The sequence below is a fragment of the Anabrus simplex genome, chromosome 5 (assembly GCF_040414725.1).
Source record: "Anabrus simplex isolate iqAnaSimp1 chromosome 5, ASM4041472v1, whole genome shotgun sequence".
Taxonomy (NCBI): Eukaryota; Metazoa; Arthropoda; class Insecta; order Orthoptera; family Tettigoniidae; genus Anabrus; species Anabrus simplex.
The window spans coordinates 28272387-28299700 of NC_090269.1; the positions used below are offsets into that span (position 1 = coordinate 28272387).

At 40.8% G+C, this 27314-nt stretch overlaps 1 protein-coding gene across 1 annotated transcript in view; it reads right to left on the reverse strand.

Moving 5' to 3' along the window:
* LOC136874334 (peptidoglycan-recognition protein LC) overlaps positions 1-27314 on the reverse strand; it is a 146037-nt gene that overhangs the window by 93651 nt on the left and 25072 nt on the right. The window lies entirely within an intron of this gene.

Sequence of the window (27314 nt, forward strand, 5' to 3'; positions counted from 1 at the left end):
TCAGTGAAACCGCATTTTGAAATAACTTTAATCAAGCGAATAACTTGGAGATGCATTCTGGAAATTTTAGTTTGTTTCCAGGGGAATATTTAAATGTAAAGTAACGATTAAGGGGACATATCCGAAGGAAATGGATTTTACTGCCACACAGTTTGTGAGCATTGCTATTGTTGTAATTATTGAACTTTGATTGATTGAGCAGTGAATGTGCTGGGGATAGTAAAGTGGAAACTTTGGTCATCAACCGATGTAACTTAATTGTGTTTAGCCTTCAGCCTAGAAACTTGGATGGGCAGGGGGTCATCAACCTCAGTGACTTAGATTAGGGCCATATGCCATTGTAGCATCATTTCCTTGCGGTCATCATCCACAATGACTTTAAAGTAACTTAGAAGATTAGATGTCGGTCCATGACATAGACGCAGGTCACATCGATTCAATTAAGGGTCCATGCCGTAGAACCACTGTGTGGCACACACCAATTGGACTGCCTTAATTATACCCAGAGTCCAGAGTTCGTGTTACGAGGGCTGGACCATAACGAATCACTTTGATGGTACATGTGGTCTCACATGGAAGCCGAATTTAAGGATTTCCAGACTTTCCTTTCTTAAATGACTAATAATTGAGACAATGGTTTCCAGTATGAATGCCCGTCAGGCAGTTACGTTAAAGTCTCACACCAGTGTTCTGACATTTATGTAAAAATGATTGTGGTGTCCAGTGGACACAGTTGACTTCTATGATACCGTTGACATATCAGATAGCTTCAGAATTTTCCTGAATAAATAGGAATATTTTAAACAGACCTTTCATTCCAGTAGATAGATTAGAATTACTGAACCCTACCTTTACCTCAGCAAGTGACGAAGAACCCGATACGACCCAAGAGACAGATCTCATGAACTTTGCTGATAGGTAAGGAAGGTAGGTATCCCTCAATATGGACCAAAGGGTTCAATACCCCTTTACTGCTACACTAATCTCGTATCTGTCCATCATGTCATATTTGACTGAAATATGGCGAGGAATGTTGAGAGAGAGTATTATTATTTATGTAGTATTATTTATGTTATAAGCTGTTGCATCCTGTTGAGTTTATTTTGTCAGTTAGTGCAAACCTGTATAAAGACAACGGGACCGGACATTATTATAATGACGTTGAGCGAGTGGCTGAGCGGTTGGGATGACGCAGCGTTGAACTTGCGTTCGGGAGATAGCGTGCATTTGAAACAAACAAAACTAAAACATGATCACTACTTACTTCCTTGGTGAACGAACGGAAAGAAACAGGAAGCCGAAGAAGATCTCGAACTACTCACCATTAAAAAAGAGCAAATTACAAATAGAAAATTAGAAATAGAAAAACAGAAACAGGAAACAGAATATACTGTCAATCAATCAATCAATCAATCAATCAATCAATCAATCAATCAATCAATCAATCAATCAATCAATCAATCAATCAATCAATCAATCAATCAATCAGTCACCAGTGGTCTGCATTTAGGGATGTCGCCCAGGTTGATGATTCCCTATAAGTTCTTTATCTAGCTTTTTCTTAAATCATTTCAAAGAGTTTAGAATTTTATCGAATACCTCCCTTGGTAAATTATCGTCGGACTGAGTGGCTCAGACGGCTGAGGCGCTTGCCTTCTTATCCCAACTTGGCAGGTTCGATCCTGGCTCAGTTCGGTAGTTTTTTAAGGTGCTCAAATACGTCAGCATCGCGTCAGTAGTTTTACTGGCATGAAAATAACTCTTGTCGGACTAAATTTAGGCACGTCTGCGTCTCCGAAAGCAGTAAAAGTAGTTAGTGGGACGTAAAGCCAATTAAATAATAATAATAATAATAATTATTATTATTATTATTATTATTATTATTAGGCTATTATACCGGGGGTACACTTTCTCCATTCCGTTGAACTGCGAGCCTTCTCGAAGGCCACCTGTACTACGAATCTTGAACGAATGTATCACAAGATAGGTACTTGGATTTTTCAACAATTAGATGTCCCTACCGTCGGCATAAGTGCCCCCTCTGGCGGGATTAAGCATAATTAAATCTTAAGTGAAAGTTATTTTTTTTAAGGTTGGATAACCTTAGTTTGTGATGATTGTTTTGTTCATGTATCAAAGTCGTCAACACTCCTACTGCTTCCTACTTTGCCTGGTGTGAAAATGGGAAACCACGGAAAACCATCTTCAGGGCTGCCGACAGTGGGGTTCGAACCCACTATCTCCCGAATACTGGATACTGACCGCACTTAAGTGACTGCAGCTATCGAGCTCGGTTGGAATATTTCCTCTAGCCAATTAAAATTGCGGGTGTATACAGGCATCCAGCCCATCTGTAAAGAGGTCTGGAAACTTCCTCTCGAAATGCTATTAACAGCTGGGCCCTTTAAAGTCGTATTGTCATCTTCATCGCTCCAGTTGATCGTGTGCTTCCTGTATTAAGGAGGCAGGAGACGTAGATCGGCGTTCGGAAAGCCCAGCGAGCAAGGTAATGGCAGAATTTTCTTAATATGTGATAGCTCCGGCAGATAACTTGAGGGGAGGGTTTTAAAGTTCTTTTGTTTTATGTAAAGTAATAATTTATGGTTTAAATGTAGATTTTCGGCAAGTTCTAATCTCCGTTGGGAAACATGTAAACTAAGGGAACAAGGAGTGATTACCCTCTGTTGATTCCCATTCAGCTAGGTATAGGGGGACTAAAATTTTCTAATCCTGTAAATTCTTAACACACTTTTGGGATTCAATATTTCTCTTTTAGTCACCCCTCTATAGAATAGGCTTAGCCTCTGCAACATAGGGGATATGCCAACTTAGGGGTTTAGGAATTAAAAAAAAAAAGGAGTGCAAGCGTTTCGCCTCCTAGCCGTTTGTTCATGGCTATTCGTTTTAAACCTTTTCTTTTTTACATTTAGGCCATTTAGAATGGGCATTCATTGCCCCCGTATATTTGTAATGGTTGATAGAGCAGTGTGTAACAAACTGCTGAGCAGAAGTGACTGCAAGTACATTATTTGAAGTTTGTCAAGCATAACCTTGTAAGAAGCTTGTGCCTCTGAGAGGCTGGACTACAGTAACTTTTGGAGCTCAGTCTCCAAGGATGTAAATTAATGGAGCAAACCTGCTCTTATGAAAGCTTACCTGCTCATCCCTTGTAGATTATCGTGTTGATAATTTTCTCTTGTTCTTGTACCTGTCTTTGGTCTTTAAGTCATTGTTGTTGCGGGAGCTGATGACCTCATTTGTTGTTGTTTATTCAGATTTTCTACACATCAAATTTTTTTACTAAAAAAAAAAAAGGAAAGGAATAACATTACAAAATTTAGTGCCTTAACTTATGCTCTGGTCGTATCCTTTCCGCACATACACCCCGACACTTCTTACACCTCTGCGTTCCACAAAATCCCCGTAATAATAATAATAATAATAATAATAATAATAATAATAATAATAATAATAATAATAATAATAATAATAATAATAATAATTTTACCGGAGGTACATGCTCCGTACATTTAAATTGAGCGCCTTTTAGAAGGCCATCTGTAATGTGAACCTTGAAATGTGTAGCAGAAGAAGTTTAGAACTTTATATTCAGATGTCTCTACTGTCGACTTGTGTGCCCCCTCTGGTGGGAGGATGGACAATTCATTTTCAAAAGAATTTTATAAGTTTTCTAAACTGAAGCGTTTGTAGATTGTTTTTGTGTTCTAAGGTTACTAGCAATTCTATTTCTTCCTTTTTCATAAAATTATTAGCCAATCCGAAATTTGGTGTATATAATAGGTAGCCAATCAAAATTGAGGGTGTGTACAGACCTTCAGCCTAGATAGTTCTGGAACCTTCCCCTCTACTATAAAAGCTGGGAGCTTTTGGGCCATGTTGTCTTTTCCATTGCTCCAGTCAAGAGGTTTAGAGTGCGTCGTAGTGGAGGCAGGGGAATATCTTGCCCGCCTTCGGAAGGCCCACCAGCTCAAGGTAATGGCAGATATCTTTTAAATATGTATTAGTTTCAGAAATCTGACTTGAGGGGAAGGTTCCAAAAATCTTTCGTAATGTAAATCTATCAATCTTTCAATGTACATTTTCAAACAAGTCTAAGGAATTTATTCTAACTTAAAGGAACAAAGAGTGTTAACCCTCTGGTATTTCCCATTCACCTTGGTATTGGGGTGACAATGATTTTGTAAACTTGAAAATTTAAATCTTCTTTTTGGCATTTAATTATTTCTCTCCACCTACTGTAGTTGCCATAAGACCATATAGGGATTTAAAGAACTGTCAAGTGTATTTCAAATGACTCCAAGTGTTCGCCATCTAACATTTCGGTTTTCGGCCGATATACAGTATTAAATCATTTCTTTTTTATGATTAAAGTTCAACTTTCCTACTTAAAGGTAACGTAGGCTGTCGAGTGGGTAAGACAGTGAAAACTGTTGGTTTTTGACCTAATGTAAACTTTAGATTGTGCCTTGGAGAGTTTTGTTTGTAATAAGTTGGAGAGTAGTCTCATAAAGGATTAAATGAATGGAACAGTGGTGCTCTTTAAACATTTGTAAATTTGGAGCTTCAAGCTCACTCTGTAAATTATTGTGTACCTGATTGTTTTAGGGTTCTCGAATCATTATCGTTACTAGGGATCATTGCAAGTATCTAGGTGTTAATATAAGGAAAGATCTTCATTGGAGTAATCACGTAAATGGGATTGTAAATAAAGGGTACAGATCTCTGCACATGGTTATGAGGGTGTTTAGGGGTTGCAGTAAGGATGTAAAGGAGAGTGCATATAAGTCTCTGGTAAGACCCCAACTAGAGTATGGTTCCAGTGTATGTGATCCTCACCAGGATTACCTGATTCAAGAACTGGAAAAAATCCAAAGAAAAGCAGCTCGATTTGTTCTGGGTGATTTCCGACAAAAGAGTAGCGTTACAAAAATGTTGCAAAGTTTGGGTTGGGAAGAATTGAGAGAAAGAAGAAAAGCTGCTCGACTAAGTGGTATGTTCCGAGCTGTCAGCGGAGAGAAGGCGTGGAATGACATTAGCAGACGAATAAGTTTGAATGGCGTTTATAAAAGTAGGAAAGATCACAATATGAAGATAAAGTTGGAATTCAAGAGAACAAACTGGGGCAAATATTCATTTATAGGAAGGGGAGTTAGGGATTGGAATAACTTACCAAGGGAGACGTTCAATAAATTTCCAATTTCTTTGAAATCATTTAGGAAAAGGCTAGGAAAGCAACAGATAGGGAATCTGCCACCTGGGCGAATGCCCTAAATGCAGATCAATATTGATTGATTGATTTATTTATTTATTTATTTATTTATTTATTTATTTATTTATTTATTTATTTATTTATTTATTTATTTATTTATTTATTTATTTATTTATTGACTAGAACTGACGAGCTCAACTTTTATATCCAACTCTTATTTTGATGTTGTTCATCTAGATTTAAATTCAGGAAAGAACAGAAAGGATAGAAATAAATTAAGCTTTGATCTTTTCTCTGCCCATCGATTCAAGACGCACCTTCTTACACCTCTGTGCTCAACGGAATCCCCTCAACAACAACAACAACAACAACAATAATAATAATAATAATAATAATAATAATAATAATAATAATAATAATAATAATAATAATAATAATAATAATAGTTACGGGGATACCCGTGGAGCAGAAAGAGGTTAAGAAAGTTGCCGGGGTGAATGGGTCTAACTACAATGTCAAAATTGAATTAAAACTTTAAAAGATATTTCTTTTCCAAAAACAAACTTAACAACATATCAGGTACAAAAGCAATCTTGAAACAAGAGTAGGAAAGTCCAAGATTAGTGATTTTTACAAATTCTGGGCTTCAAGCCCCTAGTTTTACAATTTTAAAAAAGGAGAGGTATTATTTAGTGAGGGGCAGAAATCCCATAATTCAAAGAGCACTTGCTCCCGAAATTACAACATCTAGCCTTCAAGAGGCATTCATTAATCTTACAAAAACTTTGAAAAAGAGCAAACAGGCTCTTAGTTTTCCAAGCCTACTCAAGGCAATATCAACTTACAATTTCTGGCCTCTCAAGGCACAACTTACAATTGGGAAATGATTATACAGGGGTATTTAATACACAACCTACTGGGCCTTCGTGGAAAAGAACAACGGTTAAATAAATGGCCCGAACACAAAATGAATGGAAACGAAAACTTGCACTCCTAGATGTGAACACTTAAAACCTAAAGGACACTAGGCCGATGAAACAGGGGCTATTCCCAAACTACTGAGGTGACTTGTATAGAAATTGCATCACCACGTTACAGGATGAAAAACAGTTATGAAACGTAGTCACCTCAAACCAAGATGAAGGGGTGCTCGAGAGGGTACATCACTCTCTATCCCCGATTTACAGTTAAAGATTTTATGAAGTTTTTACATTAGCCGGCAGAAAGTTACATTGTTAGAAAAGTAGATTACACAGTTAACGATTCGGACCTTTCCCTCGGGTTAAACTGCGGAGTTAGCAAGAAAGAAGATGTTATGTGGCCATTACCTTGTTGATGTACTGCAGACTGATTGAAGAGGCCGCCCGCCTACTGCTTTGACACGCACACTTAGTAAAATGACGATCAATTGGCCAAGAGACATGAAATGCCGCAGTTTATAAACCCTCAGGGAAGGTTCGAGATCATTCATGAATAAACCAGCCACACCATGTCCATTTAATTGGTCAATTTAAAAGTTACACTTAAAATAGAAGAAGAAGAAGAAGACTGTGATTGGTAGAAAATTAATTACAGAAATTCTGGATTGGCTAGATTCAAAACTGGCTGAAAGGAAAAGAAAATATTTACTACCCAAAAATAAATGAACATCAATTAGAACAAAAACTTATGAATACAAAACTCCTTTAAAACAAAAATTCTTTCACTTCGCACCAGGCTGTATGATCATAGTTTTTGTAGTGTCATCTGTGGGAAAAGTGTCCAAACTTCTTGATGAATGTCAAACAAAACAAGTGGAAATTCACTCAGGTAAGGAAACAGTACAATAACAAAATGACATCATATTTCTGTGGTGACATCTTCAGAGTAAAGTTCTAAGTTGGTGTAGTTTCAGTTTCACTCTTTTGCCACTAGAGGAGTTCGTTTAGGCGCTGAATTAAAATGCGCGGCGTTGGGGTGTACGTCCCGGTACAATAATAATAATAATAATAATAATAATAATAATAATAATAATAATAATAAACTGAGCGAGTTGGCAGTGCGGTTAGGGGCGCGCGGCTGTTAGCTTGCATTCGGGAGATGGTGTGAGCGCCACTGTCGGCTGCCCTGAATATGGTTTTCCATGGTTTTCATTTCCACACCAGGCAAATTGTACATTGTCGGAGCGGAGGAAGTCTACTAGCTCACCAGCCAAACACTTACTACCTATAGTTGCGACAGTATTCTATTCAATAAGAAGAGCAAATACTAGCCAGACGGGAGGTTTGATCCGCTCTGTCAAAATTCCAGACCAAAACCAACATAGCACGATTCCATTCGACCAGATATAATCAATTGCGCATTTAGATCTTATGAAGTCTAGTAATTCAATGTTATATCAGTTCATTCAAGGAAATGTTCAAAGAGCTACAGGTGAAGGTTTTAATTTTGGTAGTATTATCCATTGATTTTTTAATACTCTTAAAGTGGGCTACAAAAGTAAACATGGGGAACAAACCGTAGCAAGAAACATTTTATCTTTGTCTGAGATTTCCAAGGAAATCTGCTGATTTCACCAAGTTCGTTTTATAGAGTACCGGAGAGCGAGATAAGCCGACTAGAGGGAACCATTGACAGTGCGAGATTATTTTGTAAGTTGCTTGGGTGGCAGCCCGCTTGCCTCTCACCACTGGGTTCCGTGGTTTAAATCCCGGCTACTCCATGTGAGATTTGTGCTGGAAAAAGCGGAGGCGGGACAGGTTTTTCGCCGGTACTCTGGTTTTTCCTGCCATCTTTCATACCAGCAACACTCTCCATTTCATCTGTCAGTCATTAATCACTGCCCCAGAGGAGTGCGACAGGCTTCGGCAGCTGGCACAATTCCTATTTTCGCCGCTAGATGGGGGCTTCATCCATTTCATTCCTGATCCGGTAAAATGACTAGCAACAGGCTGTGGATTCGTAAGTAAGGAATAAAAATTTCATGGGATATGATATTATAAAGAAACAATGAGAGGGCATGCTCTTGGCAACAAGTGTCCATGTGCCGAGTAAGTTACTGAGCGGTTAGGGTAGCGCGGCTGTGAGCTTGCAGTCGGGTTATAGTGGGTTCGAAGCCCACTGTCGTCAGGCCTGAAGATGGTTTTTCGTGGTTTCCCATTTAAACAGCAAGCAAATGTTAGGGCTATACCTTAATTAAGGTCACGGTCGCTACCTGCCCTCTCCTAGCCCTTTTCTATCCCATCGTTATCATAAGACCTATCTGTGCCAGTGCGACGTAAAACAAGATGCAAAAGAAAAAAAGAAAGGAAAGAAAAGAACAGGCCGTGTAATTATTATCTGTGCGCAGAAGGAGAAGTTACGTGACAATCTTTCAATCTTAAATACATAAATACGGTATTAAAGTAGAGATTTTACCTATTGGGCTTATTTTTCCGCAACCCATTCCTCCCAGGCCTTCATTTTTCGGATTCCGTACATATCAGTAGTCATGTGCTCTTTTCTACTTCAAAAATGAAATTTTCCGTGCCAGTTTCGCACATTCTGCTGATATACCGGACATCCAAAGATGTGTGATATCGGTGCTTCGATCGATTCCAAAAGACGCTTCCAGTGCCATTTTTAGCAGCTGCATACACGTTGTCTAAAGTACAGTACATTGTGGCCAATGGAAAGAGACTTTGAAGGCGACTGAAGGTTTTTTGTTTGTAAATTCTGTTTCTTGTGTGTGTGTGTGTGTGTGTGTGTGTGTGTGTGTGTGTGTGTGTGTGTGTGTGTGTGTGTGTGTGTGTGTGTGTGTGTGTGTGTGTGTGTGTCATTCAGCGAACTTTTCAGACACACCTTGTAGATTTTTTTTTGCTAGGGGCTTTACGTCGCGACGACACAGATAGGTCTTATGGCGACGATGGGATAGGAAAGGCCTAGGAGTTGGAAGGAAGCGGCCGTGGCCTTAATTGAAGTACAGCCCCAGCATTTGCCTGGTGTGAAAATGGGAAACCACGGAAAACCATTTTCAGGGCTGCCGCCTTGTAGATTTAGTTTCATTTCGGAACTTCGTGGTCTCATTCACGCGATCTTCCCTATCAGACGAACGTTCTATTAAACAGCCCTATTTCATTTTTACTTAGTATCATCGGAAATAGTCGCCTCTGTGGTGTAGTGGTTAGCGTGATTAGCTGCCACCCCCGGAGGTCCGGGTTCGATTCCCAGCTCTGCCACGAAATTTGAAAAGTGGTACGAGGGCTGGAACGGGGTCCACTCAGCCTCGGGAGGTCAACTGAGTAGAGGTGGGTTCGATTCCCACCTCAGCCATCCTGGAAGTGGTTTTCCGTGGTTTCCCACTTCTCCTCCAGGCAAATGCCGGGATTGTACCTCACTTAAGGCCACGGCCGCTTCCTTCCCTCTTTCTTGCCTGTCCCATCCAATCTCCCCATCCCTCTACAAGGCCCCTGTTCAGCATAGCAGGTGAGGCCGCCTGGGCGAGGTACTGGTCATTCTCCCCAGTTGTATCCCCCGACCCAAAGTCTGAAGCTCCAGGACACTTCCCTTCAGGCGGTAGAGGTGGGATCCCTCGCTGAGTCCGAGGGAAAAGCCAACCCTGGAGGGTAAACAGATAAAGATGAGATAAGATAAGATCATCGGAAATAACTCTTGGATAAGAAACCTTACAAGTCGATGTGTGACTGCTCTCTGAGGTCACTACGTTTGAACAGTTTCGTGCTTATCATACACATGTTCGATTACCCTTGACACAGTCAATGCCGACCTTTGGAGCTCCACTGGCCATTTGTTATGCGAACCGAGGCAGCTAAGGGGGACACACCTCGTAACTTCCGATCGAGGAGCCAGCAGGAGTACCTCACGGCCACAGTAGAAGGCTATGAAACAGAAAATTCTTTCTAATACCAATTGTAGCTCGTTCATAAGCGCGAGTCTGAATGCTATAGTACAGTGGATATCTGTCCAAAATATCAACTGACACAGGCAAAGTCAAGCAATACTTACAGTACTTCGATGGTCCAGAACCATGTTGTTCCAAGTCCCCTTTATCTCATTTTACAGTAGAAGTGATTTCATTCTAGGGCAGTCAATTTGTACCTTATTTATTATCACAGGCTGACCTTGTGACTTAATTAGGTTACTATGTAATTATAAGATTATTGTATTAATGAACAAACCATTCCAAACGCTGTAAATTAATAGGCCATAGGTAGGTGATGATGATGGACATAGAACAAAATGGCTTTCAGAAATAAATTTATTTCAGAGATGAAAGATATATAACATTCAAATTCGTTATATTCATTTTAAGAAATAATTGTAATACACTATTTTCAGTTTATGACATCAATGATACAAGTTTCACTTCAAGAAATAGTTCTTTTTTTGCTATTAGCTTTACGTCGAACCGACACAGATAGGTCTTATGGCGACGATGGGACAAGGAAGGGCTAGGAGTGGGAAGGAAGCGGCCGTGGCCTTAATTAAGGTACAGCCCCAGCATTTGCCTGGAGTGAAAATGGGAAACCACGGAAAACCATTTTCAGGGCTGCCGACAGTGGGGGAAGAAATAGTTCACACCTCTTTGTCTTCTAATGCGAAATACTTGTAAAGTGACTGAATGTCCTTTATCTTTCTTTTTGCAACAATTTCACGGCTTGGAGTGCTAATTACTTTTGGTTGTGGTAAACTTTCAGTAGAATTAGACCTCATCTTAGTGCGAAACTTCCTTAAAATCTTTATCTTAAAATGAGCATTTGTATTTCGCTGAACTATTACCTTTTTCATACTGTATAGGCTATACTTTAATTTTGAATATGGCACTTCGTTTAGATTTAATTTAAGAGCAACGGATTTAAAATCAAAATCAAAAGCACCTTTGGGCACCATTTGGCTAATTTCTTATTTCGCCTACAGTTCAGAATAACCTGAACACAAATAATGGACTATGGAGTTCCATATTTCTAACGTGTCGTTCTATAACTGCATGTACTGAATCGAACTCTTGAACAGCGCTATGACCAGGCTCTTGGTATTTATGTACTATAATGTTTATGTTATGGTTGTCACTTTCCAAATAATTAAGTAAGGTGATGGACATAGTGTGTCTGAAGTTACATTGGTACTCTGATTCTTGGACAAGGACCAGTATGGTCCGGAAATTAATAGGAAATATGGACATAAAACAAAAAGTTCTGTTGATATCGGGTGTTTTAAGTGGACCTGCTCTCTCCGTGTTATTCACTGTATAGCTCTGGACATGGAACGTTCGCTGAGCTTTCTAAGCGATATTTTAATAAAAATGGACTCAGAACAGTATGGTTCTAGAGGATCGACTTAAAAGAGGAAGGAAAAGGCCATGGCCTTAAGTTTGGTACCATCCCGGTATTTGCCTGGAGAAAAAGTGGGAAACCTCGGAAAACCACGCCGAGGATGGCTGAGGTGGGAATCGAACCCCCTCTACTCAGTTGACTCTCCGAGGTTGAGTGGACTCCCGTTCCAGCCCTCTGACCACTTTTCAAATTTCGTGGCGGAGCCGGGAATTGAACCCGGACCTCCGGGACCTGCGGGACCTACCGGGCCTCCCCCCCCCCCACCCAAAGTTTCACACTCTAGGACACTGCCCTTGAGGCGGTAGAGGAGGGTACCTTCCCTGAGTCCGATGGAAAACCAACTCTGGAGAATAAACGGATTAGGAAAGAAAGAAAGAAAGAAAGAAAGAAAGAAAGAAAGAAAGAAAGAAAGAAAGAAAATAAGAATACATTTTTGTAAAAAGCAAAGATTATAAGTAAAAAGGACTAAGAATGTAACTGTTAATCCGATTACCTGTACTCAATTACTTCTTCTCTGTTTAAAATTCCTTCAATTGCTGCAGCTTTTAAGAGACGCCATGAGTAAGGATTTAATCACTAAGGTCTGCGCTTTAATTAAAGGGCCCCATTCAATAAACAAGGTATTTTGGAAATGTTAGACAATTTGGTTAAAGAAAGACTACATAATCAGCTATATGTTTAATAATGACTTTTTTTACGAGTATCAGAATGGATTCTTACCAAACTCTAGTACACACAATGTTTTCGAAAACATAATCATTCAAATTCAGGAAACCTTTGATTCAGGAAATATAACTTCGGGACTATTTATAGACTTAAGGAAAAGCTTTTAACACTGTTATGGATGATATCTTAATTATAATGTTACTTGAGCTAGAGGAATAGCGTTAGATTGGCTTATGAATTATCTTAGATAGAGTACAATTTGTTTCGTGCATTAATTTCAACAGTACATTCCTGCCTGGATTATTGGTATACCTCAGGATTCAGTGCTGGGACCCTCTCTTTCTTACATCTGTAAATAATGTTGGATAATTGCCGTTACCGGTTTATGGATTGGATAACTGTCCTTGTTCACCGGTGATATTAATATAATTTATATTTACACGTATAAGGAAAACCTTGAAATAATGACACGTGTAAGGAAAACCTTGAAATAATGACGAAGTCCGATGTTTACTTCAGTCTTGTCTCAAAGAAGATTATTGATATCACCAAGATCAATAACATGATATATCGTAAACGAACATCCTGCTATTACCCTGACGTAACACTCCAATTATTTGATTCTAGAATTCAGGTCACAAATATTTTGGGATTCATTTTTAATAATTTTCTCATGTGAAGTAACAGATGCAGGCAATATGCCAGAAAATTACACCAGCTGTTGGGTTCTCAACAGATTGAAATACAAACTGATCACCAAATTATTAAGACCATTTATCATGTACTTATCAAAATAACATGTTACATTATGCATATCTGGATATGTTGTAATAAAAAGCTATTTCAAAAGGTGGAAGTTCTGCACAAAAGAGCATTAAGATAATTTAAGTTACCTATATTAGCACCAACTCAATCAATCAATCAATCAATCAATCAATCAATCAATCAATCAATCAATCAATCAATCAATCAATCAATACTGATCTGCATTTAGGTCAGTCGCCCAGGTGGCAGATTCCCTATCTGTTGTTTTCCTAGTCTTTTCTTAAATGATTGCAAAGAAATTGGAAATTTATTGAACATTACCCTTGGTAAGTTATTACAATCCCTAATTCTCCTTCCTATAAACGAATATTTGCCCCAGTTTGTCCTCTTGAATTCCAACTTTATCTTCATATTCTGATCTTACATACTTTTAAAGACACCACTCAAACTTATTCGTCTACTGATGTCCTCCCACGCCATCTCTCCACTGACAGCTCGGAACATACCACTTAGTCGAGCAGCTCGTCTCCTTTCTCTCAGGTCTTCTCAGCCCAAACTTTGCAACATTTTTGTAACGCTACTCTTTTGTCGGAAATCGCCCAGAACAAATCGAGCTGCTTTTCTTTGGATTGTTTCCAGTTCTTGAATCAAGTAATCCTGGTGAGGGTCCCATACACTGGAACCATACTCTAGTTGGGGTCTTACCAGAGACTTATATGCCCTCTCCTTTACATCCTTACTACAACCCCTAAATACCCCCTATATAACGATGTAATGTTGTCTCTCTTGTGTCTTACGCCAAACTCGTCAGCTGTTATGAATTATAAAATCAGACAAAATTAGCACTCTAACTCCGTATGTGTAACAAACGCAGATATTCACTCATTCAGTACCAGAAGTACAAATAAAGTTCATAACAATTCCATAAAATCAAGTAAATATGACATCCAATCCCTATACCGTTACTCAACAAAATATACTCTTCCAAATCACATTTGATTAGCCATTTATTTTTCATTTTAAAAGTAACTTGTCAGATACCTAAGTCCTACTTGAAATGCTTTGAACATTCAATTTATTATTACTGATTCGAGTGAATTCTTCGTGCCATTACGAGCCATGCCTCAGGTGTACTATTATGAAATAAATAAACACAATGCTTATTTCGTTAAAATTTAACCTCGTGTCCTCGTATTCCTGGATGTAGTGCAGATATTTTAATGACGTCGTAAATAAAGATGACAGATCACTTCATATGGCTATGAGAGTATTTAGGGGATGTAGAAGGCTAGGGTGTATAAGTCTCTGGTAAGACCCCAGTCAGAGTATGGTTCTAGTGTACGGGACCCTCGCCAGGATTACTTGATACGAGAAATGAAATAGATCCAAAGGAAAGCAGCTCAATTTGTTCTGGGTGATTTCCGAAAAAAGACTAACTTTACGAAAATGTTGCAAAGTTTGGGCTGGGAAGACCTGGAAGAAAGGAGATGAGCTAATCGACTCGGTGGCATGCTCCGAGCTTTCAGTGGAGAGATGGCATGGAATGACATTAGTAAATGAATAACCTTGAGTGGAACTTTTAAAGCTATGAGAGATCATAATACGAAGATTAAAAAGATGGACAAATTGGAGCAAATATTAATTTATCATAAGAGGAAGTAAGGAATGGAATAATTTACCAAGGGAAATGCTCGATAAATTTCCAAATTCTTTGAAATCGTTTAAGAAAAGACTAGGTAAATAACTGATAGCGAGTCTGCCACCTGGGCGACAGTTGTTGGCGTTACATTATGGAGATGCACATAGATATAGTTGAAAGAGCCGCACACCGTTTAGTTCGTATGCGCAATTTTAGCTGTTAATAGAAAACCTTGTCCATAGTAGAGCGAAGGAATATTTCCCGTCGGATGGTGTGAAAAGCAAGTGCTTCTCAATAGAGAAAATATACTGAGAAGATACGACTTACATTTTACAAAATGACCAACGGCAGACTTTTACTTTACCGAACAAGTGGCTTCGCTGTTTGAGTCACGTAGCTATCATAGCCTCCAGTTCAGAAAACGTTTTCGGGCGGAAAGCAAAACATAGGTACGATCTATAAGATGGAGAAATCCCTTCAATAATGGTCTGTACTATTTGACCTTCCGAATAATTTAAGGCAAATACTCTGGTGTAGAATTTAATGTCTTGTATGAAATCTGCTGTATTTCCATCTAGCCTTTGGTCTCGGAGGTAGAATTTTGAACTAACGATGCAAAGTTCTTGCAGGGATAAAATTTGCTAATAAAAAATGAAAATGAAATGTTTCGATTGAACTTTGTACCGGGCGGTACACCTCCACGTCGCTAATTCAAACTTTGCGCCAGTTGAAACTCCCCTACTGGAGGAAGTCTGAACTTTATCTAAGGTGTTAATTTTCAAGTTTCTCAGAAGATGTCACTACTTGGAAATTTTGAAGTTTCGGAACTGGGTCTTTTTCGATGTATTTTTGTTTTACCTGTAGTAAGAAGTGTGAACTTTCTCTTCTAGAGGACACTACTAAAGAACTACAATGGTGCACCCTAGTGCAAAGTGAAAGAACTGGTTTTTTGGAGAAATTTTTATTTCAAAAGTTTGTTCCTTGTTAAATTTCTTTCTGTTATTGTTTAAGTTGGCTGTATAACCCTTTCTTTCCCCTGGTTTTGAATTTAGCCAATCCCGAATTTCTTTAATTAATTTATGACCAATCAGGGGTATCTTCTCCAACTTGAATATCTTGCTTAACCCTAGCCAATAAAGTTTTTGTGGGCGGGTGTTCTCATTCCTGAAACGCCTCGAACTTTCCGCGAGAGTATATAAACTGCTGATTTTCGGGTCTCCGGGCCACTTCAGTAACATCTTTCTGTGTGTAAAGTACGTAGCAGGGGGCGGGAAGCGCCTCTTTCTTCGGGCAGCAGTTCATCCATAAGGTAATGGCCGTTTAATAACTTCTTTTCTTGCTAGCTCAGCAGTTTAACTCTCGGGGCGGGTCCGAAGCTTTTCCACCATGTAATTTTTCCCTAAAATGTAAAGACTCTTGGTATCTATTCTCTTTTAAGCTACATATTGGGATAGAGAGTGCTTAACCCTCTCGAGCTCCCACTCATATTGCTTTGAGGTGAACTTATTTTTCACAACCGTTTCTTCCTTAACGTAATGTAAATTGTTTCTTTCTAAAGTCACCTCTTTAGTATGGGATTAGCCCTTGCATTAACGGCCTAGTGCCAAATAGGTTTTAAACAAAATGTATTAGGAGTGCAGATCGCCTCCTCTCAAATTGGTATTTTAGAGGCCATGTAATTAACCTTTTCTCACTTAATAGGCCTCAGTAGGTTGGGTATTTTACCCCTGTGTTTATGTCCTTAGAGGACAGCTTGAAGGTGGAATTTGGTGTGGCCTTTGACAGGCTTAAATTTTGAGAGCGAGTTGCTCTTTCTTGAAAATTTTGTTTTCTGCGCGCCTCAAGGAGGCTTTGCTGTGTAATTTGGAGCAAGTGCTCCTGGGCATGAATGGGGTTTTCTGCCCCTCTGTTGAAACTTGTTTTGGGGTAAAGCTGGGCTAATTGCTCAAGAATTGTGAGTTCGGGGCTCGAAGCCCAAATCCTGTAAATACTGTAATTGTACTTTTGTTGCCTAGCTACTCTGTACCTGCCATGCTTGTTATTTCTTAATATTGAAAAAAAAATATAACCTTGTTAAATTTTACCTTAACTTTAATTTCGTATTTTGAGGCCCGTTCACCCCCGCACATTCTTTCCCCTCTGCTGTTCCACAGATACCTCGGAACAAGTGGTAGCAGAGCGTGGTTGAATGGGTCTCAAGTTAGCCCCTTTTGACGGCTAAACATTGCTTTGATTACAACTCTAACTATTTTCCCAGTTGCTGGAATTTTTGATTTCTCCTTTTTCAAAATTGTTCTGTCATCATGCCCGGCCCTCGCGATGTTCTCCATCTTAACTATTTCCGCAAGGAGGAGTTGATCTATGAATTAACTATCAGAAATTTGCAATCTGGAGGCACGGTTGCGGTAGACACAAACAAGCTTAGAGAGTCCCTTGATTTGCCCATTTCCATCCCCACCTTGGGAGAGAAAGAAATTGACGACTCTCTTTCCACGATCACTGATAATACTACTGAGTTAGCATCTGTAGTTAGTTTTTTTGAAGAAAATGATCCTTCGCCTAATCAAATTAAGCGTGTGCAAGCCAGGCTATTTCATTTTTCAAATAGAGTTAACGATCTGTTGTCTCTGAAGTTGAATGACGTTCAGAGGAAGGAAGCTAGTATGGTTCTTGAAAATCTTTCTGAATTGTCCAGTAAGGTTACCCAATTGTTAACTGGGGAAGTTCCTCCCAAAACTGATCAACCCGTCACGGTGAATGTAGGTAGCGAGGAAGAGCCCCCTAAGGGAGAAGTCAATAGGAAAACTGTTGCAGCTCAAACAACATCGGCCCCATTGGACGAGTCTGAACGCCGAACCTCGTTGAATAATGTACGTTCTGAATTAACATCTTTGCCACTTAAACCTTTACCTACTATGTCACCGGGGTTCAGCAGCTTGCCTCATCCATTAGCAATGTTGCTCAGATGTATCTCTAAGTTTTCTGTTAACACTACCAGTGAAGTTATTTCTTTCTTAAGGTTTTTAGTTGAGTTCCAGGACCATGCTCTTGTGTTTTCTCTTTCTCCATGTCAGATTTTGCAAATCATCTATCCCTACGCAATTGGTATTCTCTCAGACAAAATAGTAAGAGCCATTGCCGAGCAATCATCTATTGAGGACTTCCACGCCCACTTGCTAGCTAACTTCATCCCGGCTAGGGCAAGGTCCTCCCTTTTCAGAAGTACTATTATCGTGTACAGCGCTTGGATGAAAACTTGGCAGACTTCATCCAAGATATTAAGTTCTATACTAGGGTGTTTGTTCTTCACTTTCCTGAGGATCAGATTGTACAAGCTATTGTGGAAGGTATCTCACCATCCTATAGGTCATTTTTGTGTTTCGCGGCGTGCCCGCAAACTTTCTCTGAACTTGAAGCATTGGCTGTCTCAGCGGAAGGAGTTAGATACGCCGATTCCTTGCGTGTCGCGAAAGAACCTCCTCCTTCTTTTGGTAATCCTCGGCCTCCACCTCGCCGACCTGTCACACCTCGTAAATGCTATGCTTGCGGGTCGCCTGACCATCTTCGCAATAAGTGTCCATTGATCAAATCTAGTAGGGCAAATAATGGAGCTGGTTCATCACAAGGCTGTTTTAAATGTGGGGCATTCTCACATATCGCCAAGAATTGCCCAAATTCAAATAGCACCCCCTCCTGCTCAACTTCTGGTGCAACTTCCACCAATGTCACTAATAATAAGTGACTAGCGGCTTCGGCTGAGTTGACTAATTTTGCTTCCCAAGGCTCAACCCCTGGTAAACAGGTCGAAAATTCAGGGAAAATTCAGTCCTCAAATTCATCTGTTGAATGCCCCAAAGAATGTCTTAGGATTGCGGCGGATACCCCCGCACCCGTACCTTTTCTCAAAATTGAGTTAAATAATGAGCCTATAACAGCTCTATTAGATTCAGGCAGTGTTTGTTCTATTATTTCGGCTGAATGGTATTCAAAATTGAAATCTGTTTGTAAGCTTCCTGACTATTGTTCGTCTTCGGTCCAATATGTTTCGGCTAATTCATCTCCATTAGAAATTCTAGGTTCTGTAAATGTCAAAATTCGTATTTTTAAATTTACTTGGAAAATTAAATTGTTTGTGGCCAAGCACTTGTCTTGCCCCATTATATTGGGAGCTGACTTCATTTCTCACACTGGTCTTGTGCTCGATCTTCAGAGTAAGTCGTGCACATTCAAATTTGCTTCCAATTGTAAAATCCCATTATTGAAATGTAATTCTGCATCATGTTCATCTATTTCGCCTACCCAGGATGAGATGTTGTTAGACCTTAGACATCTACCTGAGGAGCAGGCTGATAGTATTCGTAAATTGTGTCAGTCGTTTCCAGAGGTGTTCTCTGATACTCTTGGTGTTACTGACCTTATTGAATACAAAATTGAGGTCACGGATTCGATTCCGGTCCGTTTTCCACCTTATAGGCTATCTCCACCTAAAATGAAGGCTCTGAAAGAAATCATCGATCAGATGTTGAAGGATGGTATTATTAGGTCCTCCAAGTCGGCGTATTCTTCGCCTATTTTTCTAGTCCCGAAACCCCAAGGTGGCTTCAGGCCTGTCATTGATTATAGGGCTCTCAATCGGAAGGTGGTGTTACAATCTGTGCCCCTTCCTGACCTTCATTCTTGCTTTTCGTGGTTTCGTAAAGCTAAATTCTTCACCATCTTGGACCTGAATCAGGCCTACAATCAAATTCCCCTTGCCGAAGAGTCTAAACATCTTACAGCGTTTGCCACGGACTGGAATTTGTACGAATACAACCGCGTGCCTTTCGGGCTCCCCACGGGAGCAGCTGTACTCACTACACTGCTAGATAGGGTCTTCTCCGACATCAAATTTGAGTACTTGTATCACTACCTGGATGATGTCGTCGTATTTTCGGAGACCTTTGAAGAACATCTAGATCATCTGCGAGAAGTTCTCAATCGCCTTCGTAAGGCTGGGTTAACGGTGAAGTTGTCCAACGTTGCCTTTGCTAAGCCCTCCATGTCATTCCTAGGGCATATTGTGTCACCTGATGGTGTTGCAGTCGATCATTCTAGAACACAGGCCATCCGTGAATTTAAACCTCCCAAGGACATCAAAGGTATCGCCAGGTTCATTGGTATGGTGAATTTCTTCAGGAAGTTTATTCCTAACTTCGCTAATATTGCGGCGCCCTTGAACCTTCTTCGTAGGAAAAGCATCAAATTCGAGTGGGGACCTTCTCAACAAGCCGCTTTTGAAGATCTTAAATTAGCTCTCTGTAATGCCCCTGTCCTTGCTATGCCCGATTTCTCGAAGAAATTCATCGTCCAAACTGACGCGTCGTCGTCGGCGGTAGCTGCAGTCCTTCTTCAAGAGACTGAACTAGGGAGGCGACCCATCGCCTACGCATCTAGGACTCTGTCGGCTCAAGAAGCCAAGTATTCCATCTATGAGCTCGAAGGTTTGGCAGTCTTATTTGCCTTAGAAAAGTTCCGTCTCTATCTGGAACATGTCAAATTCGACCTGGAGACAGATAATCAAGCCTTAAGCAGGGTCTTAGGTAGGCCGCGTCGTACTGGTCGTATAGCCCGTTGGGCCATCCGTATTTCTGCCTTCCAGTTCGATGTCAGGCATATCAGAGGTACTGAAAATGTTGTCGCAGACGGACTCAGCCGTATGTTTTCCAGCGACGTCGAGACCCATGAACCGGTCGATAGTTCATCACCTCCCGAGTCCATACTATCTGAGGTTAATGCCATCTTAACAGATGCTCCCATGCTCTTTAGGGACATTGAGAAATATCAACATGAAGATCCGACGCTGGCTCCGATAATGGAAACCCTTTCTTCTGGGGAACATGTTGTCCCTTATGTACTGAGGAATGGTGTTCTATGTTGCCCTTCGAGGCATGATAAGATGATGAAGGTTGTCGTTCCAGCTGTTCTTGTACCTATGATCCTTAAGTACTATCATGAGACCCCATTAGGGGGGCATCTAGGCATCTTTAAAACTCGTGAGAAGATTCGTGAAATGTTCATCGGAAGGGTATGGACGGTGAAATCCGTGAACTAGTAAAGGCTTGTAAATCCTGCTTGCTTAGTAAACCCACCATGTCCACCAAGGTAGGCCTTTTGTCTTCTCATCAAGCGTCGCGCCCTATGGAACGCCTGTATATTGATTATGTAGGACCCTTCCCCCAGTCGAAGGGAAATGCCAACAAGTTCATCTTTGTATGTGTAGATGGTTTTACAAGATTTTCTTGGTTATTTCCGACTAAGCTGGCTACCACTCAGTCCACCATTACTTGCCTAAATTCTATTTTTGCTTCTTTTGGTCCGTGTCAATATATTGTGTCTGATAATGCTAAGGCTTTTACATCTAATTTATTTCGTAAATTCTGCTTTGACCAGTCCATCTCTCATGTGACAACTTCTGCTTATTACCCTCAACCATCTCAGGCTGAACGGGTTAATCGTAATCTCAGGTCCGCGCTTATTGCCTATCATCATGAAGATCATTCTAGGTGGGACACGTCCCTGCATTGGTTAGCTTTTGCTTTGAATTCGGCGGTTCATGAATCTCATAAGTTTACTCCAGCTTCTTTGATGTTCAAGTTCGTTCCCAACACGCCGCTCTATAACCTCTGGTCTCTGAGTGACATTCTACCTGAGACAATAGACCCAGATAACATTAAAGATCTTTGGAAGAAGGCTAAAGCCAATCTTAAAGTGTCTCATGAAAAGGTTAGGGAAAGATATGATCGTGGACGGAGACCCACCAATTTGAAGGTAGGCGACCAGGTGATGGTCAAGAATTTTGTTCCCGCGGGCAAGCTTGCCCCCAGATTTCATAAGCCGTGTACTATTCTAGATTTCCTTACGCCGGTTACGTTGTTATTAAGTAATCCAGCCACCGAGAGGATATTTAGGGTTCACCTGTCACAGATGAAACCGGTGTAATTTCTGTGTTAACTTGCTTCATATAATTTTGAAAGAAATAGGTAGGTTATATATTTTTTTTTGAGGGGTTTCACTTTTAAGGCCTTCTGCTCTTGGAATCTGTTTCCTTTGTGTGTAATTATTTATTGTAAACCTTCCCCGCACAGTTAAACTGCCATCCTGTCCTTGCCACGGCCATTACCACGCTCCCGTCTCCTGCTCCACAACACACAGTGGCTTATAAATGCCATGAATATCTGCACGCCGCTGGCCCCTCAACCTCTCCACAAAGCCTGTGCCCTCAAAAATGATGATGGTCCAACAAAATTCTGCCGCCGAGCTTTAATGTTTCAGTGCCCCCGCAGCAGCGCGGCGCCGTACCGCTCCTGAGGCAGGGTACGGGCCCGCCCTTCCCCAGCGAGGCCAACCTGTGTACGGCGAGCCGGAGTCCTCCTCCCGGCCAAGGCTGATGTGCGGCGCACAACCTGTAACTGACCCGCGACCTGCATGTTCGCCGCGGGCGCGGCGTGCTTCAACTCCACTACTCCTCTCATAGTGCGGGCGAGCGGTATCTCAGGGTACTTGAGGGGTCCGAGCGGCCTCCTCTGAACTCAAGCAGCGGCGGCTGGTCTGGTCGTCAATCTTATCAACGTTTAAAGTACATATCCAGCTATATGGACATTCCAGTTCAACATTACTACCTTGTTTTGGATTTTACTGCAATATCGGGTGGACTTAGAAAATTTTTCCTCAACTTTAAAAACTAAAAGTTTCCTTCTGAATTCAACTTCTACAAACATAAAGACATTACTTCAAAAGTTACTACAAGAATTTTGAAACTGGATCTAATCATTTTAAGAAAATTTGTTGGTAAATACTTCGGCAATTAACTTCCATATCAACATCATAGCTTGGACCTTATGTTGAAATAAAAGTTTATGTTCTTCTGTGTTACCCCTTGGAGGGACTTTTGGGGGGGGGAGGTCTGTACCGGGCGGTACACCTCCACGTCGCTAATTCAAACTTTGCGCCAGTTGAAACTCCCCTACTGGAGGAAGTCTGAACTTTATCTAATGTGTTAATTTTCAAGTTTCTCAGAAGATGTCACTACTTGGAAATTTTGAAGTTTCGGAACTGGGTCTTTTTCGATGTATTTTTGTTTTACCTGTAGTAAGAAGTGTGAACTTTCTCTTCTAGAGGACACTACTGAAGAACTACAATGGTGCACCCTAGTGCGAAGTGAAAGAACTGTTTTTTGGAGAAATTTTTATTTCAAAAGTTTGTTCCTTGTTAAATTTCTTTCTGTTATTGTTTAAGTTGGCTGTATAACCCTTTCTTTCCCCTGGTTTTGAATTTAGCCAATCCCGAATTTCTTTAATTAATTTATGACCAATCAGGGGTATCTTCTCCAACTTGAATATCTTGCTTAACCCTAGCCAATAAAGTTTTTGTGGGCGGGTGTTCTCATTCCTGAAACGCCTCGAACTTTCCGCGAGAGTATATAAACTGCTGATTTTCGGGTCTCCGGGCCACTTCAGTAACATCTTTCTGTGTGTAAAGTACGTAGCAGGGGGCGGGAAGCGCCTCTTTCTTCGGGCAGCAGTTCATCCATAAGGTAATGGCCGTTTAATAACTTCTTTTCTTGCTAGCTCAGCAGTTTAACTCTCGGGGCGTGTCCGAAGCTTTTCCACCATGTAATTTTTCCCTAAAATGTAAAGACTCTTAGTATCTATTCTCTTTTAAGCTACATATTGGGATAGAGAGTGCTTAACCCTCTCGAGCTCCCACTCATATTGCTTTGAGGTGAACTTATTTTTCACAACCGTTTCTTCCTTAACGTAATGTAAATTGTTTCTTTCTAAAGTCACCTCTTTAGTATGGGATTAGCCCTTGCATTAACGGCCTAGTGCCAAATAGGTTTTAAACAAAATGTATTAGGAGTGCAGATCGCCTCCTCTCAAATTGGTATTTTAGAGGCCATGTAATTAACCTTTTCTCACTTAATAGGCCTCAGTAGGTTGGGTATTTTACCCCTGCGTTTATGTCCTTAGAGGACAGCTTGAAGGTGGAATTTGGTGTGGCCTTTACAGGCTTAAATTTTGAGAGCGAGTTGCTCTTTCTTGAAAATTTTGTTTTCTGCGCGCCTCAAGAAGGCTTTACTGTGTAATTTGGAGCAAGTGCTCCTGGGCATGAATGGGGTTTTCTGCCCCTCTGTTGAAACTTGTTTTGGGGTAAAGCTGGGCTAATTGCTCAAGAATTGTGAGTTCGGGGCTCGAAGCCCAAATCCTGTAAATACTGTAATTGTACTTTTGTTGCCTAGCTACTCTGTACCTGCCATGCTTGTTATTTCTTAATTTTGAAAAGAAAATATAACCTTGTTAAATTTTACCTTAACTTTAATTTCGTATTTTGAGGCCCGTTCACCCCCGCACCTTCTTTCACCTCTGCTGTTCCACAGATACCTCGGAACAAACTTATTTCCACTGTGACTTTGCCGATTTCATCTGAGAGGAAACCAACAGAGTAAAGGCAAATAATCTGTAACATTTGTGAATGCGGAAGAGCAAACACTAATGCATGGTCGTGAAATCCTACAAGAAATCTTAGGAATACTATAACATCATTAGTAGAATTAACCGAGAATATCGAAATCCCCTTAAGGAACATGGCTAGGTGAGGTAAACTACTGAAGCCTGGCGATATGATCGGAGAGGGCACCGGACATTGAGGAGGTTCGAAAGCGGCATTACTAATAAAAAATTTAAAAAACCGAGGAAGATGTTATGGATTACTAATGGGGTTTACGACTTGTTCGGATGGGGCAGAATCTTCTTGTGGTTCAATCGATTCCCCACTCTCAGAACCTTAACCACTCGGCCACCTCGATAGCTGCAGTCGCTTAAGTGCGGCCAGTATTCAGTATCCAGTAATCGGGAGATAGTGGGTTCGAGCCCCACTGTCGGCAGCCCTGAAGATGGTTTTCCGTGGTTTCCCATTTTCACACCAGGCAAATTCTGGGACTGTACCTTAATTAAGGCCACGGTCGTTTCCTTCCCATTCCTAGGCCTTTCCTATCCAATCGTCTCCATAAGACCTATCTGTGTCGGTGCGACGTAAAGCAAATAGCAAATAGCAAAAAAAAAAAAAAAAAAACCTACAAAACCACTCTCAGAAGACTTATTAGGGTCCTCTTCTGTATGTACATTTAATGGGGGAGGATTGCCACTATTTCCACTCCCAGATACGAACAACAATTTATTAACCTTATTAGAGAGATCAAAAATATGTTCAGCCAGGGAGTTAGCTATACTAGAATGTTCATAATTAAGTTTCAGAGACAATAGGTCCCCCACTCTGTTATAAGAATGAAATAACCTAGCTTGAACACGTTTAAGTTGATTGCCGGAGTGTTCACATCCTTCAAAAAACTAAGAACAGAGGCAAATTCAGTATTATTAGCGGTGATTGTGGATAGAGCGTCACAAATTTCTTTAACTCCATACACAGGGATATTAATGGACATCTCTTAAGAATCTTTAACTCGAGATGCATCTGTTACAACCGTGCCAGCAGACTGGACCTTCCTAATAGATAGTTTGTAAATTAGTCCTTCCTTGCGCAAATACCAAGGAGCAAGGACCACTCTAGGATCAGAGGATCAGACATCATGAATGAAAATTTAACAAAATTTAGAAAAATTCAAAAAACAGAAAAAATTCTAGTGTTCAATTTCAAATTTTAAGAAAAGCCGTCGAAAATGGCATTGTCCAGACCCATTCAAGAAGGTGCTGGAGTGAATGGGTGGACAGTGAAAAGATCAAAGCGTAAATTAAAGTACTAAATTTTGTAATTTTATTTCATTCCTCAGACTTGCCGGAAATTTACATTAAACTAAGTCTTAGAATTTTACATTAAGAACAGGAGTTTGAAACCTTCCCCTCAAGATGTCTGCCTGGGGCTATCACATATTAAGAGACGTCTGCCATTTCCTTGAGTAACTGGGCCTTCCGACGACGGCTAGGCTGTCCCTGCCTCCTATTACGCCGTACACACACACGCTGGACCGGACCGTTGAATATGACAATACGGCCCTAAAGCGCCCAGCTTTTATAGCAACTCAGAAGGAAAAGTTCCAGAACTCTCTTGAGCTAGGCAGAAGGCCTTTACACACCCCGAATTTTAATTGGCTAGCGAAATATACACAAAAATTCCTGATTGTTTAATAACCGTATAAGTGCTGATAACCGTAGCACATAAAAAACAATCTACAAACACTTGAGGTTTACCAGCACTGATAATAGAAAATTCCCTTGAAAATTAATAGTCCGTACTCCCGCCAGAGGGGACACATAGGCCGATAGTAGTGACATCTCAAGATTAAAGGTCCACGTATCTTCAGATACATAGTAGTTTATGATTCACAGCACAGATGGACTTCTAAGTTAGAAGGCGCGCAGTTCAAGTAAACAGAGATGGGTACCTCCGGTACAATTATTATTATTTGGGATATTCCCTCCCATGTCACTACAACCTAAAGGGTCTTGGCCTACCAGACGACCGTTGCTCAGCCCGATGACCTGCAGATTTTGACATACGCGTGGCCAGCAGGACGAATCTTCTCGGTCGTTATTTTTTGCTTCCTAGACTGCGGCTCCATCTCATCGTCAGATAGCTCTTCAGTTGTAATCAGTAAACAGTAGTCTAAGTGGACCTCGAACCAGCTCTTAGATCCAGGTAAAAATCCCTGACCGACCGGGAGGCGAACCTTGGACCTCCGGGCGAGAGGTAGGCAAGCTACCATTAGACCACGGGAATGGCATTAATAATGATGTGTGGCCTACGAAGAGGCCTGGTGCAGGTCTTTCATTGAGATGTCGTATAGGCGACTTGCACGTCTGTGAGGATGGAACCCTACTTGTGATGAATTCTAATCCTGAAGACGGCACACCCACCCAGCCCCCGAGCCACTGGAATTAATCAATTAAAGTTAAAATCCCCGACCCGGCCGGGAATCGAACCCGGGACCTTCTAGACCAAAGGCCAGCACGCTAACCATTTTGCCATGGAGCCGGACGGGACTGACATTGAGGATGTTGGATGGTAGAAATTCCTTCCACAGTATCCAGGAATGCCCGTAATGGACTAAGTTTTATGTCGTCACCTTTCAGTGGAATCGTATCAGTCTGGTTATGCCAAGAATCCTCATTACCTCCCATGGTCAATGAGTACGTTCTTGGAACGCTGTGTGTAATGTTCATTGTGGCCTGCGATCAGTTCAGGTTGTCTCTCGGCCTCAGTACTTCAGAGACTACCGAAGACTCACTTGTCAGTATGCACAGAGGCGTAACGAATATGATAACACTGCAGCAGATACAAGCCAAACTCTAATGCAATGCAGTGGTTACGCTTTGAATCTCTTCTAACAGCTAGGCGAGTACTATTGCGCCTGCGCCAAGCAAGGCCCCTTTCCCCTAGACACTGAGATGTATCCTGCTAAGTTCTCTTGTCGTGTTACCACATCGGAAAGTGGTAACGTTACTGTAGCTTACAACGTCGGTGCTAAACTGTTCTGTCCGTTATTTCCGCCGCGCTCAAGAGTGCATTGTTATACTATTGTTGTTTTCTACTATAATACGATGTGACTTTTCTTGTTAAAGTGTGAATTTATGTTAGGTAAGGGTAGCCTATAGGACAGCACAACATATTAAATATTAAAATGAGTCCTGTCTCTTCCACCTCGAAAATA